Raw genomic sequence first — 14,996 nt, forward strand, 5'->3', positions numbered from 1 at the left:
TAAGTAGGAAATGTAAATATTAAACATCTCAAATACAACCACAGTACAGTTCTACACATCTATTCTTGGCAAAGCTGTCCTGGTGTGCAGTTTCATTTCATACTTCACCTCACCCTCCGCTTTAACAAAATACTTTTTTTCTTCCTTTCAGGTGTCAAGGATCGAAAGTTTCAACAACTGTTGGATACCAATGCCTTCTTTGCTTTCCCTTTCCTCTGACCCATCCCTTCTTCCAATTTCACCCCTTGCTGTGTTTTCATTTTCCTCTCTCTGACCCCGAATAATCAACTCCTCCATTCCCACCGTCCTGAGCCCCAAAACCTCCTTCCAGGTGAAACAGCAATTTACTAGTACTTCTTCAATTTCATCATCATAGGCAGTCCCTCGGAATCAAGGAAGACTTGCTTCCACTCTTAAAATGAGTCCTTAGGTGACTGAACAGTCCAATATGAGAACCAAAGTCCCAGTCACAGGTGGGACAGATAGTCGTTGAGGGATAGGGTGGGTGGGACAGGTTTGCCGCACACTCTTTCCACAGCCTGCGCTTGATTTCTGCATGCTCTCGGCGATGAAACTCGAGGTGCTCATCCCTCCCGGATGCACTTCCTCCACTTAGGGCGGTCTTTGGCCAGGGGCTCCCAGGTGTCAGTGGGGATGTTGCACTTTTTCAGGGAGACTTTGAGGGTGTCCCTGTAACGTTTCCTCTGCCCACCTTTGGCTCATTTGCCGTGAAGGAATTCCGAGTAGAGTGCTTGCTTTGGGAGTGTCGTGTCTGACATGCGAACAATGTGGCCTGCACAGCGGAGCTGATCAAGTGTGGTCAGTACTTCAATGCTGGGAATGTTGGCCTGGTCGAGGACGCTAATGTTGGTGCGTCTGTCCTCCCAGGGGATTTGTAGGATCTTGCCGAGACATCGTTGGTGATATTTCTCCAGCAACTTGAGGTATCTACTGTACATGGTCCATGTCTCCGAGCTGTACAGGAGGGCGGGCATTACTACAGCTCTGTAGACCATGAGCTTGGTGGCAGTTTTGAGGGCCTGGTCTTCAAACACTCTTTTCCTCAGGCAGCCGAAGGCTGCACTGGTGCACTAGAGGCGGCATTGAATCTCATAGTCAATGTCTGTTCTTGTTGATAAGAGGCTCCCGAGGTATGGGAAATGGTCCACGTTGTCCAGGGCTGCCCCGTGGATCTTGATGACTGGTGGACAGTGCTGTGTGGCGAGCACAGGCTAGTAGAGGACTTTTGTCTTACGGATGTTTAGCGTAAGGCCTATGCTTTTGTACATCTCAATATATACGTTGGCTATGTCCTGGAGTTCAGCCTCTGTATGTGTGCAGACGCGGACGTCGTCCGCGTACTGTAGCTCTACGACAGAGGTTGGGGTAGTCTTGGATCTGGTCTGGAGACAGCGAAGGTTGAACAGGATCCCACTGGTTCTATAGGTTAGTTCCACTCCAGCGGGGAACTTGTTGTCTGTGAGGTGGAGCATGGCAGTGAGAAAGATTGAGAAGAGTATTGGGGCGATGACGCAGCCGTTTGACCCCGGTCCAGATGTGGATTGGGTCTGTAATGGATCCGTTGGTAATGATCACGGCCTGCAGGTGGAGGATGGTGATGAACTTTTGGGGGCATCCAAAATGGAGGAGGACGCTCCATAGACCCTCACGGTTGACAGTGTCAAAGGCCTTTTTAAGGTCGAAGGAGGCTATGTACAAGGATTGGTGCTGTTCCCTGCATTTTTTCTGCAGCTGTTGTGCTGCAAAAATCATGTCCGTTATGCCCCGTGGGGGACGAAATCCGCACTGTGACTCCGGGAGGTGCTTCTCAGTCACAGGGAGAAGATGGTTGAGGAGGACTCTAGCAACGACTTTCCCAGTGGCTGATAACAGGGAGACTCTTCAATTTAGTACACTGCTCACAATGCGGTCTCCTCTACACTGGGGAGACCAAATGCAGATTGGATGACTGCTTTGCAGAATACCTCCATTCAGTCCGCAAGCATGACCCCAAGCTTCCGATCTCCTGTCATTTTAATTCTCCACCCCACTGCCACTCTGACCCCTCTGTTCTCAGCCTTTTACACTGTTCTAATGAAGCTCAGCGTGAGGTTGAGGAAAAGTACATCATCTTTCTATTAGGCACTTTACAGCCTTTTGGGCTCCTCATTGAGTTGAACAATTTCAGATCATAACCTCTGCCCCTTTTTTTTCCGGACAGCAGCTGTTGCTGATGATTCTGCCATTCCCATTTACACCTCCTCTAGACCCATCTTTTGTTTCTTTACTTGTTCCATTACCAGTTGCTTTAGTGTTGGACCATCATCCTTTTTGTCATTTAATATCTCCTGCCTCCTATTTTCCCTTCCCCCATTCCTTGCCTCTGTACTTGCTTAAAACTTGTCACATCTCTAACTTTTTCCAACTCTGACGTAAGGTCAACCTGAAATGTTAACTGTTTCTCTCTCCACAGATGCTGCCTGACCTGCTGAGTATTTCCAGTATTTTCTGTTTTTATTTCTGCAAATCTATTATTCCCTGTATATTACTCCCACCAATTGGAAGGAGAATTTGAGGTCATTATGAGATTGCATTATGTATCATTAGCAACTAAAATGTCCAAATTGCTACACTGATTACTAATATGGACAGAGGCACTGAAAATACTTGATCTCCAGTTGAGACAGATGAAGACAAGACTGTTGTTCCCAACAAGTGGAAAGATTTTGTGTTGGAAAGATTAATGACATATAGACTAATTAAATATATAAATACAATATATTGAACAATTGGGACCAAGATGCTGATTGTCATGAATTCAACCAGCATTGTAACCCATGTATAATCTGACCTAAGTTGTACACTGTGAGAACAATGACCACTAGGTGGGAGACACTCCGAACCTGGACCTTCAGGTACAAAAGGGGAAGCTCCACCCACCTTCATCACTAGAGTGCTAAGGAATAAAGGACAGGTCACAGACTGACCTTCTCTCAAGCATGGGCCTCGTGTGCATTTATACTGTATAGTAAGGACCTATCAATGGCGACGAGAAACTGGGATTTAAACCATGCCACTAGCAGAACAGACGAGAGGTACCGTGTTAAGGAATGGTTGGGACAGAGATTCAACATTGTTAAAGCAGCACACAGTTCTCCAGGCAGACAAGGGCAATCGGGCATGCCCCAACACGTAGTCGAACCCAGAGGGGGAGTTCGACAGAGACAATGGCAAGTTGAACAGCGATTCACGCCATTGCAAGAGACAATGCGGCCAGTAATGGGGCCATCAACACCTATTAATGGCGCATTCAAGGACAGTCACACGGGCAGTCAGGGACGATCGACTGACAAGGGACCTTTTGTTTCCAACAACAGCTCATGTTGGAGGCGTGGAGGCACACACTCAGCCGGAGTTTGCAGAGATGAGTAAAATACCTGCATAAATTGCAGAAATGAACGCTGGGGGAAATCGCTGGATGCTGAAGTTCAGCGAGTTCATGTGGAGCACGTATACAGTTCATACACCAGGACGCCACCGATAATGATGAAAGTGCTCCTCAATGGCATCTCAGTATCAATGGAGCTAGACACGGGGGCCAGCCAGTCCCTGATGGGTATCAAACAGTTCGAAAAGTTGTGGGCGTCCAAGACCAGAAGGCCAAAATTATCGCCGATTGACGCACAGCTATGGACTTACACAAAGCAGATCATTCCGGTGCTAGGCAGCGCCACGGTAGTCGTGACCCACAAAGATTCGGAGAACAGGTTGCCACTCTGGATTGTCCCAGGGGACGGTCCCACACTACAGGGGAGGAGTTGGCTTGCTGTCATGAACTGGAAATGGGGTGATGTCAATGCAATTTCCTCTGTGGAGCGAGTATCATGCTCACAGATCCTGGACAAATTTGACTCATTATTTCAACCCGACATCAGCACTTTCATGGGGGCCAAGATAGTGATTCACATAAACCCGGAATTTCCAGGCCAGTACACCACAAGGCCAGAGCGGTGCCGTACGTGATGTGGGAAAAGATAGAAGGCGAATTGGACCGTCTGCTGAGGGAAGGCATCATCTCGCCAGTCGAATTCAGTGACTGGGCGAGCCCGATCGTGCCAGTGCTCAAGGCGGATGGGTCGGTCAGGATATGTGGTGATTACAAGGCCACCATCAATCGGGTGTCACTCCAAGACCAGTACCCGCTACCGAGAGCGGAAGATCTCTTTGCGACACTATCCGGTGGCAAACTTTTTTCAAAATTGGACCTGACCTCAGCTTACATGACCCAGGAGCTGGCGAGTGAGTCGAAGAAGCTGACCACCATCACAACACACAAGGGGTTGTTTGAGTACAACAGATGTCCGTTCGGGATTCGCTCGGCCGCCGCGATCTTCCAACAAAATATGGAAAGCCTCCTCAAGTCGATTCCAGGAATGGTGGTTTTTCAGGACGACATCCTCATCACGGGTTACGATACTGAAGAACACCTCCACAACCTGGAGGAGGTGCTACGCAGACTGGACCAGGTAGGGCTGCGACTGAAAAAGGCGAAGTGCGTCTTCCTAGCTCCAGAGGTAGAATTCCTGGGGATGAGGGTAGCAGCAGACGGGATCAGCCCTACTGCTTCCAAGACGGAAGCGATCCAGAGAGCACCCAGACCCCGTAACACGACGGAGCTGCGTTCGTTCCTGGGGCTCCTGAACTATTTTGGGAACTTTCTTCCCAAATTGAGCACGCTGCTAGAGCCGCTACACGTGCTCCTACGCAAAGGTCGCGAATGGGTCTGGGGGGACAGCCAGGAAAGGGCTTTTAATAGAGCACGCAATTTGTTATGTTCCAAAACTCTGTTAACACTATACGACCCGTGTAAAAAACTTGTATTAACGTGCGATGCGTCATCCTATGGTGTCGGGTGTGTGTTGCAGCATGTTAATGTCAAGGATCAGTTACAGCCGGTAGCTTATGCCTCCAGAAGTCTGTCCCAGGCAGAAAGGGGCTACGGGATGGTAGAAAAGGAGGCGCTCGCATGTGTATATGCTGTAAAGAAAATGCACCAGTACCTGTTTGGCAGGAAATTTGAGCTGGAGACAGATCACAAACCCCTAACGTCCCTTTTGGCCAACAACAAGGCCATAAATGCAAACGCATCGGCCCGCATATAGAGGTGGGCACTCACGTTAGCCGCCTATGACTATACAATTCGGCACAGACCGGGCACCGAAAACTGCGCCGATGCACTCAGCAGGCTCCCACTAGCCACCACTGAAGGGGCTACCGAGCATGCTGCTGAGATGGTCATGGCTGTTGAAGCTTTCGGAAGCGAAGGCTCACCCGTGACAGCCCGTCAGATTAAAGTCTGAACAAATAGAGACTCGCTATTGTCTCTAGTCAAGAAATGTGTCCTGAATGGGGACTGGGCAGCCACGTACAGGGCATGCCCTGAGGAATTTAAACCATTTCACAGGCGCAGGGATGAACTCTCGATTCAGGCCGATTGCCTACTGTGGGGAAACCACGTAGTCATGCCCCAGATGGGCAGAGAGGTGTTCATCAGAGAACTCCACAATGAGCAGCCGGGCATTGTCATGATAAAGGCAATTGCCAGGTCACACATTTGGTGGCCAGGGATAGACGCAGATCTGGAACTTTGTGTTCGCAGGTGCAACACGTGCCCAGCTGGGCAATGCGCCCAGGGAAGCCCCCCTTATCCCCTGGCCCGCCAAGCCTTGGTCACACATCCATGTGGACTATGCAGGTTCTTTCATGGGAAAAATGTTTTTGGTTGTAGTAGATGCCTACTCCAAATGGATCGAGTGTGACATTTTACATTCAAGCACATCCTCTGCCACGGTAGAAAGTCTACAGGCAATGTTCGCCGTCCACGGTCTACTGGACGTCTTGGTCAGCGACAATGGCCCGTGCTTCACAAGCACTGAATTCCAGGACTTCATGGCAGGCAATGGAATTAACCATGTCAGAATGGCACCGTTCAAGCCGGCCTCAAATGGCCAGGCAGAATGAGCAGTGCAGATAATCAAACAGGGGATGCTCAGAATCCAAGGGGGTTCCCTACAAAGACGCTTATCACGCCTCCTGTTGGCCTATAGATCCCGACCACACTCACTCACAGGGGTTCCACCCGCTGAGCTGCTAATGAAAAGGACGCTCAAAACCCGGCTATCCCTTATACACCCCACCATGAAAGAAATTGTCGAGAGCAGGCGCCAGCCACAATATGACTACCATGACAGGAATGCGAGGGCGCGATGTATTGATGTAAATGATCCTGTTTTTGTCCTCAACTGCGCTGCAGGGCCCAAATGGCTCACAGGCACTGTGATTGCCAAAGAGGGAAATAGGATTCTGGTAGTTAAACTTACCAATGGACAAATCTGCCGCAAACATGTGGATCAAACAAAAAGGAGGTTCAGCAACCCCATAGAAGAAGCAGAGGAAGAACACGATGTAGAGCTCACTCCACCACAGGTGACCGAACACCGGAACCAAAGGGAGGAGAGCCCAATCACTGTGGGCAGTCTGGATAGGCCTGAGGCACCGCAAACAGCGGACACTCAGGCCAGCGCCCAACAACCGGAGCCCCAACTCAGGCGCTCTACAAGAGAGCATAAACCACCAGAGAGACTCAACCTGTGATCCCAATAAGACTTTGGGGGGGAGGGGATGTCATGTATTCAACCAGCATTGTAACCCATGATTAATCTGACCTAAGTTGTACACTGTGAGAACAATGACCACTAGGTGGGAGACACTCCTAACCTGGACCTTCAGGTACAAAAGGGGAAGCTCCATCCACCTTCATCACTGGAGTGCTAAGGAACAGACTGACTTTCTCTCAAGCATGGGCCTCGTGTGCATTTATACTGTATAGTAAGGACCTATCACTGGTGAAACAACAGAGCCATATGTAGCAAATGTCTACACCTTAACTAGAACACGTAACTATGTGGCTCTGGAAGAAAGCCTAATCAGGTTAGTTTGGGAATCAGAACAATTGTATTAGAAAGAACATTTTACAAGAACCAAAACTGGCATTGAAAATTTGCAGTGACATGTAAAGTTAGTGAATTTATAGCAAACCAGCTGAAAGGAATAACTATCCAGAAAGAAGCATTATATTTGGTAACGAAAAAGAAGAAAGTGACTCCAGATCTAAAGTCCAATAAATTTTGGAAAGTTCCTAAAATAAATACTGTGAAAACAAAGTCAGGAAGAAATAAGTTTGTACTCCTTGGGTTGGAAGTTTAGTATGTAGAAAACAGACCGTTTCTCAGCCAAGTGTCCAAAATCCAGAAATTGGAATAAAGGCAAACAGTGGCTACATATTGTAGATGTAGCAGCTTGTGGCTCCAAAGAAAGTCACATTCTCTTGCTTGAAGTTGCTGAATCTCCAGAAGACCAGCTTGTCAACAAATTACATTCCAACACGCTTACAAACAATAATCAAGTCAGATTTCAGTTAGATTGTGGTGCAATGTTCTACTTGAGATGGATACCCGAGAATGACAAGACAAGTGGCAGAAAGCATAAGGATTCTAAAACTTCACTGCTGATGTTCAACAAAACAGAAATGAAGTAATTGAGGAAAGGATGAGTCGTCTTAAAACAACATGAAGTACAACACTGTTTTTCTAATATTGCCAAGTGGATATAGCCTTGTTATAGATGCAAGACTCATTCAACACATACAACTTTTGACAGTGAAATACAAGAACATGGTGATGATGATGATGGAAAATTTATCAAAATTCACCAAACAAGATGTAGTGGCCAGGATACCTTCAAATCAGACAGGAAGTTAGCAGACACTCTGTACCTTCAAATTGACCCTAAGGTCCTATCTGCGTGATTATAAGCTAGGAAACCATCAGATGTGAACACACTATTCATGTCAATCAGTATCCCCACTGACTGGGCCACTTCAATGATGATGGTAATGAAAGTGAATAATAAAGTTTGAATGTGCATTGAGGACAAATCCTCAACCATAGTCTTTACCCATTTCGAACCACAGATGATGTTTTGATTGGTACAGTGAAAATAAAGCTATTCAGTTGTGAATGCAAAGAATGGGTTACAGCACATTGCATTAAATGAAGATTCATGTCTGCTGACTATCTTTTCAACACCATTTTGAAGATACAGATGGTTGCACAGGCCTTTTAGAAAAGGCACTTGCAAATCAGGAAATTGATCTTGTGCTGGATGACATTTTAATATACAATAGAGGTAAATAGGACCATGATCAGAAACTGCAAGTTGTGTTATGATGCAACCAGAATAGTATCAAACTGAACAAAATTCAGCAAAATAAGGGGTGAACTTATTTGGGCTATAGACTATCAGAAATTGACTTGAACTAGATCCTGCTATTCTTAAAAAGCATTCTTCCACTAACATGATGCCCAAATAATTCTTGGAATTACTTTCATTATTTTCATTAATTTATTCTAAAATTATCATAACTAACCACTTTTCTTTGTGATCTATGGAAGAGGTTGACTTTACAAGAGACTGTCACAATGTCGAGTGTCTGGATGAGGTCAAGAAAGTAATTTCTCAAGCAGTTCTACATTAACAAGAATGCGCTTCTACAGCACAATGCATCTGAAAGAGGACTGGTTTCATGCTAGAAAATCACTCTGTGGTTTATGTCTCAAGATCTCCAACTAAAACATAGATAAACTATACTTAGGTTGAAAAAGACACTATTGATTTTGGTTGGAGAAGTTTGAGCAGATTGTATTTTGAGAAAAGTGCAGAAAGAAATTGTTTGAAGCTATTTTGAAAAAGAGCCCAAAAAGGTTGAGACTTTAGTTATATCTCTATAAATGTTAGGTTGTTGACAAGAGACAGAGATGCTTCTTGTTGACATGCTGAACAGACTGAATCTGACTCATATGACCAGGAAGATTGACAATAAGGAAGTTACACATGTTCAGAAACTGAAAAAATAGGTAGAAATCTGAATTGTCTCAGTTCTCCATCATCCAATTATCACTCGCCTGACTCAAAAGACTATACTTGGTCTTGACACCCCATGTTCAACACCACGGGAGATCAACTAGTACTACTTACATTCACAAGATACATTTTCATCCAATTTCTGTCCATGCAGCTCAAATGGATGCATAAAAATAACATGTAAACTAAAAAATAAATCTTATTTTGCACAAAAGAAATACTAAGTATCTAAAACTCAGGCTTTTTGTTCACAATGTATACTTTTGGGGTTCAATTTTCCCCATGCCGTTTTTTGGCATACTGCAAGAGTTACACTTGTTTTTTTTTGGCCCTGATTACTCCAAAAAAATAACTAGCATGTTTTCCCGTTCTAATTTTTGAATTTGGCGCCACGTAGCCTGTCCTTTAGCTTCGGGGGATGAAGCCTAATGTCTGCACCGAAAAAACGATGTTCCCCCCACTTCTGCGCATGTGTGGGGAAAAAAAGGACATTTTTACGTGATTGCTATGAGCGCGCATGCCCAGTGCAGCTCCCGGTCTGCATTCGGCCATTTTTAAAGAGCCAGTTGTGTGTGAGAACTTTAATTCTCAGTGGAAAAATCGGAGATGCAATACAAGATGCAATGCGGCTCAAGGACCAAGAATTTTACAGGATGAAGTGGAGGCACTGTGATTGAGGGCAGATGGCACGAGCTGGACACCAGCAGAGGTCACATAAAAGTTTCACCAAAAGAAATGAACAAACGCTGGAACCAACTTGCAGAAGATTACTGTGCAATGGTGACCACCCTGAGGTCAGGAGGCCAGTGCAAAAAGAAGTGGCAGGACCTTGGTCAAGTAGTTAGCGCAAGTCATATTTTCATTTATTCAATGGAATTGCAATTGTAAATGTGACCATTTGTATGTCCCACCCAGCGGAAAGACACGCTCCCAAAAGAGTTATGTTTTCACCTTTGCAGAGGAAGGTGGCACACAGCAAACGGAAAAGAACTCGAGCAGAAGGCCCGGCAAATCTGCACTCACTGACACCCTTGGAAGACAGGGTCGCTGCTTTGATGGGTCCTGCTTGGAGAAAAGCAACTACCACTGCACAAGCTGGGCCCACACTCGAGGGAGAGGATAAGTCCTGCAAATTCCAGAGTCTGGCTTTCCTAAATGTTAAGTACTGCGCGAGCTAGCCATGCTTCGGTTCATAGGGATGTCTCCGTCAGCTACGCTTCGGTTAATGCAATGTGCTATCACTCATCGTAGTCCTTCAAATGAGCCTGCTGTCTGTGCTGTGTGAGCCTACTCTTGCCATCCTGCCCCCTCCTCTACTGGTAACCATTTGTCTGTTCTGTTATATTTTGCAGAACTTGAGGCCAACCCTGACGAGGCTGAAGCTGATTCAGAAGATGATTCATACGCGGACGAGCCTGAAGAGAACATCTTCCAATCCCACCTTCCAGACCAAGAGCATGGGTGCGAGGGGGAGGTGATGGATGAAGCCCACACTGTTGTACTCACTGTGGAGGAGGTGAAGGTAGGTGCCACCCATTGAGGTGCCAGGCCCTTTCCTGAGTGACAAGAGTGTTGGGACATTCCATGGTTTCTCACAGTCGGAGGCTGGGGATTCCAGTGGGGTACAGCAAGGCATACACAGGGTCCCACTGTTGAAGGCTGCGGGTCCCAGTGAGATGCAGCAAGGCACACCCAGGGCCCCACCATCCGAGGCTACGGTCCCAGTGAGATGCAACAAAGCACACCCAGGGCCCCACCATCCGAGGCTGTGGGTCCCAGCAAGCCACACCCAGGGTGAGGAGGGGAAGGAAAGCTCGACAGTGCTCTCGAGGTGCAGGATCTAACAGATGTGGTTCAGCTGATGGCAATGAAAGTGGAGAGCATTGACCTTACACGATCACACCTGGACACCATCAGTGGGGTGGTTGATGAGGTGTTGGGACTGTCAGGAGAAGTAACAACACTCTCACGAGAAATGGGTACACTGTCTGGACACATGAGGGGAGGGAATGTCGGTGCACATGAGGAAGGTAATGTCGCAGGTAGCTGATACACTATCAGTGAGCATGAGGGAGGGAACGTTGCAGGTAGTTGAAGCACTATCGGCGAACCTGAGGGAGGGAATGTTGGAGGTAGTTGAGACACTGTCAGGGCGCATGAGGGAGGGAATGTCAGCATTAGCTGCTGCAATAAGGGAACACACCCAGACCCCGTGCCCATTGACAGAATCAACTGTCACTCCCACTCCTATCCCCAGTCCAGCCTCTGAAGAGGCCCAAGCCGGACCTTCCACGTTACCGCCTGCCTCCCCATCAAGAAGTGCGCATTACCCAAGATGTTCTAAAAAAGAAGCTTGGTACCAACCAGAGAAACACTGCGCCACCGTCTGCGGGCAGGGGTGGAGTAAACAAGATTAAGCGCAGCGGGCTGTCTTAAAATAAGGTGGAGGAGAGATGGATGCAGCCCTTCTTTGCTGCTGTTATTATTGTTGCTATTGTAACTGTTCTCAAATTAAAAGTTTTTTATAAATTATGTAAATTTGCAAGTTTAAAAGTTTGTAAGTGAACTTAACTAAAAACTTTAAAGTTTGATAACTTTAATAAAAATATTCTTGTAAGTACAAACAAATGTTAAGCTTTTGAATAAAATATATTTTAAATTATAACTGAATCATTTCCATTATTAACACAACACATTACGGAACAGGTCCAAACAGTAAACATGATCCATTTGGAATAGTTGCCGCTGAGCCTACAGGTAGCAAAGCGTTCACGGATGAGCTGCTGGCGCAAGGCTCGAGCAATTGTTAAAGGGGCACCATGGCCTGCCCTCCTCCGCCGTCGTGCTCCAGGTTCAGGTAGTTGCATGGCTTCCTCGTCCTCCTCCTCCTCCTCGTCTGCATCTTCCTCCTCATCATCAGCCACTCTCACCTCAGGTGGGTCTTCTATTTGCTACTATTTGCTGCTGGCTCATGATGGCTAAGTTATGCAACATGCAGCACACAACAGTGAACTGACCGACAATCTCAGGGGAGTATTGCAAGTAACCTCCGGAATGGTCCAGGCATCGGAAACACTGTTTCAAGATGCCAATGGTCCTCCCTATTATGCTGCACGTCGCAATGTGTGACATGTTGTATTCCTGGTCAGCTTCCATCCAGGTTACACGTAGGAGCATCATGAGCCAGGTGGCGAGGCCATACCCTTTGTCTCCCAGCAGCCAGCTCTATCCTTCTGGCTGTTGCTGAAACATGGCAGAGATAGCGCTCTCGCGTAGGATGAACGCGTCATGGGTGCTCCCAGGGTATCTCGCATCAACTGACATGATGCAATCCATAACGTCACACACGAGCTGCACGTTAACGAAGTGGAAGCCTTTTCTGTTCCTGTACATCTCGGAATCCTCCAAAGGCGCTTGCAAGGCAACATGGGTACAATCAATGCAGCCCTGTTGCTTTAGGAAGCCAGCAATCCTGGAGAAGCCCACAGCCCTTTCACGCATTGCCTGGGCGGTCATGGGGAACTTTATGTAGTTATTCCTCCAGGCATATAGTGCAGCAAGCCACCTGCCGAATGCAGATGTGTTGCATGTTGAGAAATGGCGCACACATCCCCAGTTGTGGCCTGGAATGATCCAGATGCATAGAATGTAACCTTCACTTCAACTGACAAAGCAGTCCTCCTGACGCTTCTAGGTTGCAGGTCTGCTTTTACTAACTTAGTTATAACTTATTTGTGGAAACACAGCCTTCTCACAGTCTGCATCACTCAGCTGCAGGTATGAACGCCTGTCTCGATATACCGGATGTGAGTAAGGCTTCCTGCCCATCATCCTACGTGATGAGGTTCCTCATGTGATGACATCAAATCCGCAGCACCATCATGCAGAAAGCTTGCATGAGGTATAGCATTGTCAGTATTGCCCCCATGATTAAATTCTATCTTTGCCACAAGCTCAAAACAGGACAAGTTTCTTTGTTCTCTCTCTCTCTCACATACAGGTCAACGCCCTAGTATGGATCACACCCAGCTCTGTGCATGCGCAGAACAGGCTTGTTTAGAATGGGAAATTAGGCATTCAAATGAGGACATTTCAGGCAACCAAGTCTAATGCAATTCTTTAATTTTAGATTTTTTTCAAAGTACCATCCCACCACCAACCGAACGTCTCCTCACTGGATTCGAGGGTTGGCCGGCAGAATAGTTCCCTCGCCCGGACACAGGGGCTTGACAAACACCCACCCCCCAGGCTTCTTTTGATGCTGCTGCATAATGCAAGGGTTCTCATCCCTTCAATTCAGCTTCCACACATACCCACTCCCCCCCAGGCTTCTTTTGAAGTTGAGCCCCGAGCCCTGGTGAGGTCCTGATTCTGCTGGCTGACGCTCCGACCCTTGAGCTCGGTTTGGAGATGTTCGATGGTGGCATGGCACTTTGAAAAAAATCCAAAATTAAAGAATTGCATTAAACTTCCATTTCCTGCATTTTAAGTTTGAAAAAATTAAGCTTCATGATGCATATTTAATGTGTTGACTCTCTCCAAAACGTCACATCTTTCTGTGCCGATTTTGTAATGCGCGCTGCTTTTTCTTAAGTGCCCAGGAGGTTTTTCGGGAATGGTCACATACGCCATCCTAGGAGAAATTTAAGTTGGCCAAACTTGCATTAATGTGAAAAACATCAGATTACAAAAAAAAAACCTAAAAAAATCAAAACTGAGTTACGCTGCCGCACAATCTTTGGGGAAACTTGGATATTTTAAATTTAGGCCAAAAAAAGCAGCATGCGCCAAAAAAACGGCACAGATCACTGGGGAAAATTGAACCCATGGTTAGCCCTTCTAATATCTTCTTTGATTATGCCTCTGTTAAGCACTTTGGGACTTTTTCTATATTAAAGTGGCTGTATAAATGCAAGTTATTGTTGCTTTATTTTTTTTGGTGCTCCAAATACTCATCTACGTAATCATAAATAGCCATACATTTAATTACATGTTGTCAGAGATTCTGTTTTTGAAAGGTGCAATGAGCCCATTGTTTGTAAATACTGAAACTTTATTTTAAAACAAACGGAAAAATAATTAACATTTGTAATAAATTCAAAGGGAATTTTGCATCATGATTTTAAGGGTACCATTATATTTTCACACAACCTCGACTTTTCCAATGCAAACTTAAATCTGCAATATCCTTTAATTTTATTGTCTTCAGTAAACCTGCCATACGAGTTCATGTGCATTCATTTTAAAATACTTAAACAGCCATAGAAAGTCATGCACAGATTATTTTATTTTACATAGTTCAAGAAAATACATATATATAAAATATGCTTATCAAAACCAACCGTTTACTATAGTAGTACTAAAAGTGAGATTGCTATCTTGTAGAAAAAAATAGGCTACAAGTCTCTGCAATACTTCTAGGTCTCAGTTGTACAATACTGTAAAATTTAATAAGCATATTAAACATGCATTTAGCATATTTTATGATGCACCTATCACTATAAAAAATAATGCTACCACTGTAAAACTAGTATACCATTTCCAATAATCTACTTGAAAATTGCAATGTCAAATAAAAATCTAAATGGCATGCATGCTCTGAATTCAGAACAATTCCAGACAACTATAACAGATCAGAAAATGTACCCCTGCCACTTATCAATTAATTGTTTGCTAATTAACCTCCTCTTTAGACCTCCAAGGTCCACGCATCATTTACTGGCGAAGAAAACAGACAGGTAAACCGCTGTTGGGCCTATGATTGTATTGTTGGACTGATTTGATTCACGTGATTCTTTGCCCCCAGCCCCATCCCTGCAGGTAAATATCTGGCATTCTCTGGTGGCTCAGCCCATAAAAGGAACTCAACATATTGGAAACGGGGACTGTGAGCTGCTCAAGTTAATCTCCACTGTGCCACACACTAGGCTTGAGAAAACGGTCATCTCTCTAATACACTGTCATTAAAAAAGGTAACAATGAAGCCTACATTAGTCCTTGAAGGATTCAAGAGA

Source organism: Pristiophorus japonicus, chromosome 10 (assembly GCF_044704955.1).
Source record: "Pristiophorus japonicus isolate sPriJap1 chromosome 10, sPriJap1.hap1, whole genome shotgun sequence".
NCBI lineage: Eukaryota > Metazoa > Chordata > Chondrichthyes > Pristiophoridae > Pristiophorus > Pristiophorus japonicus.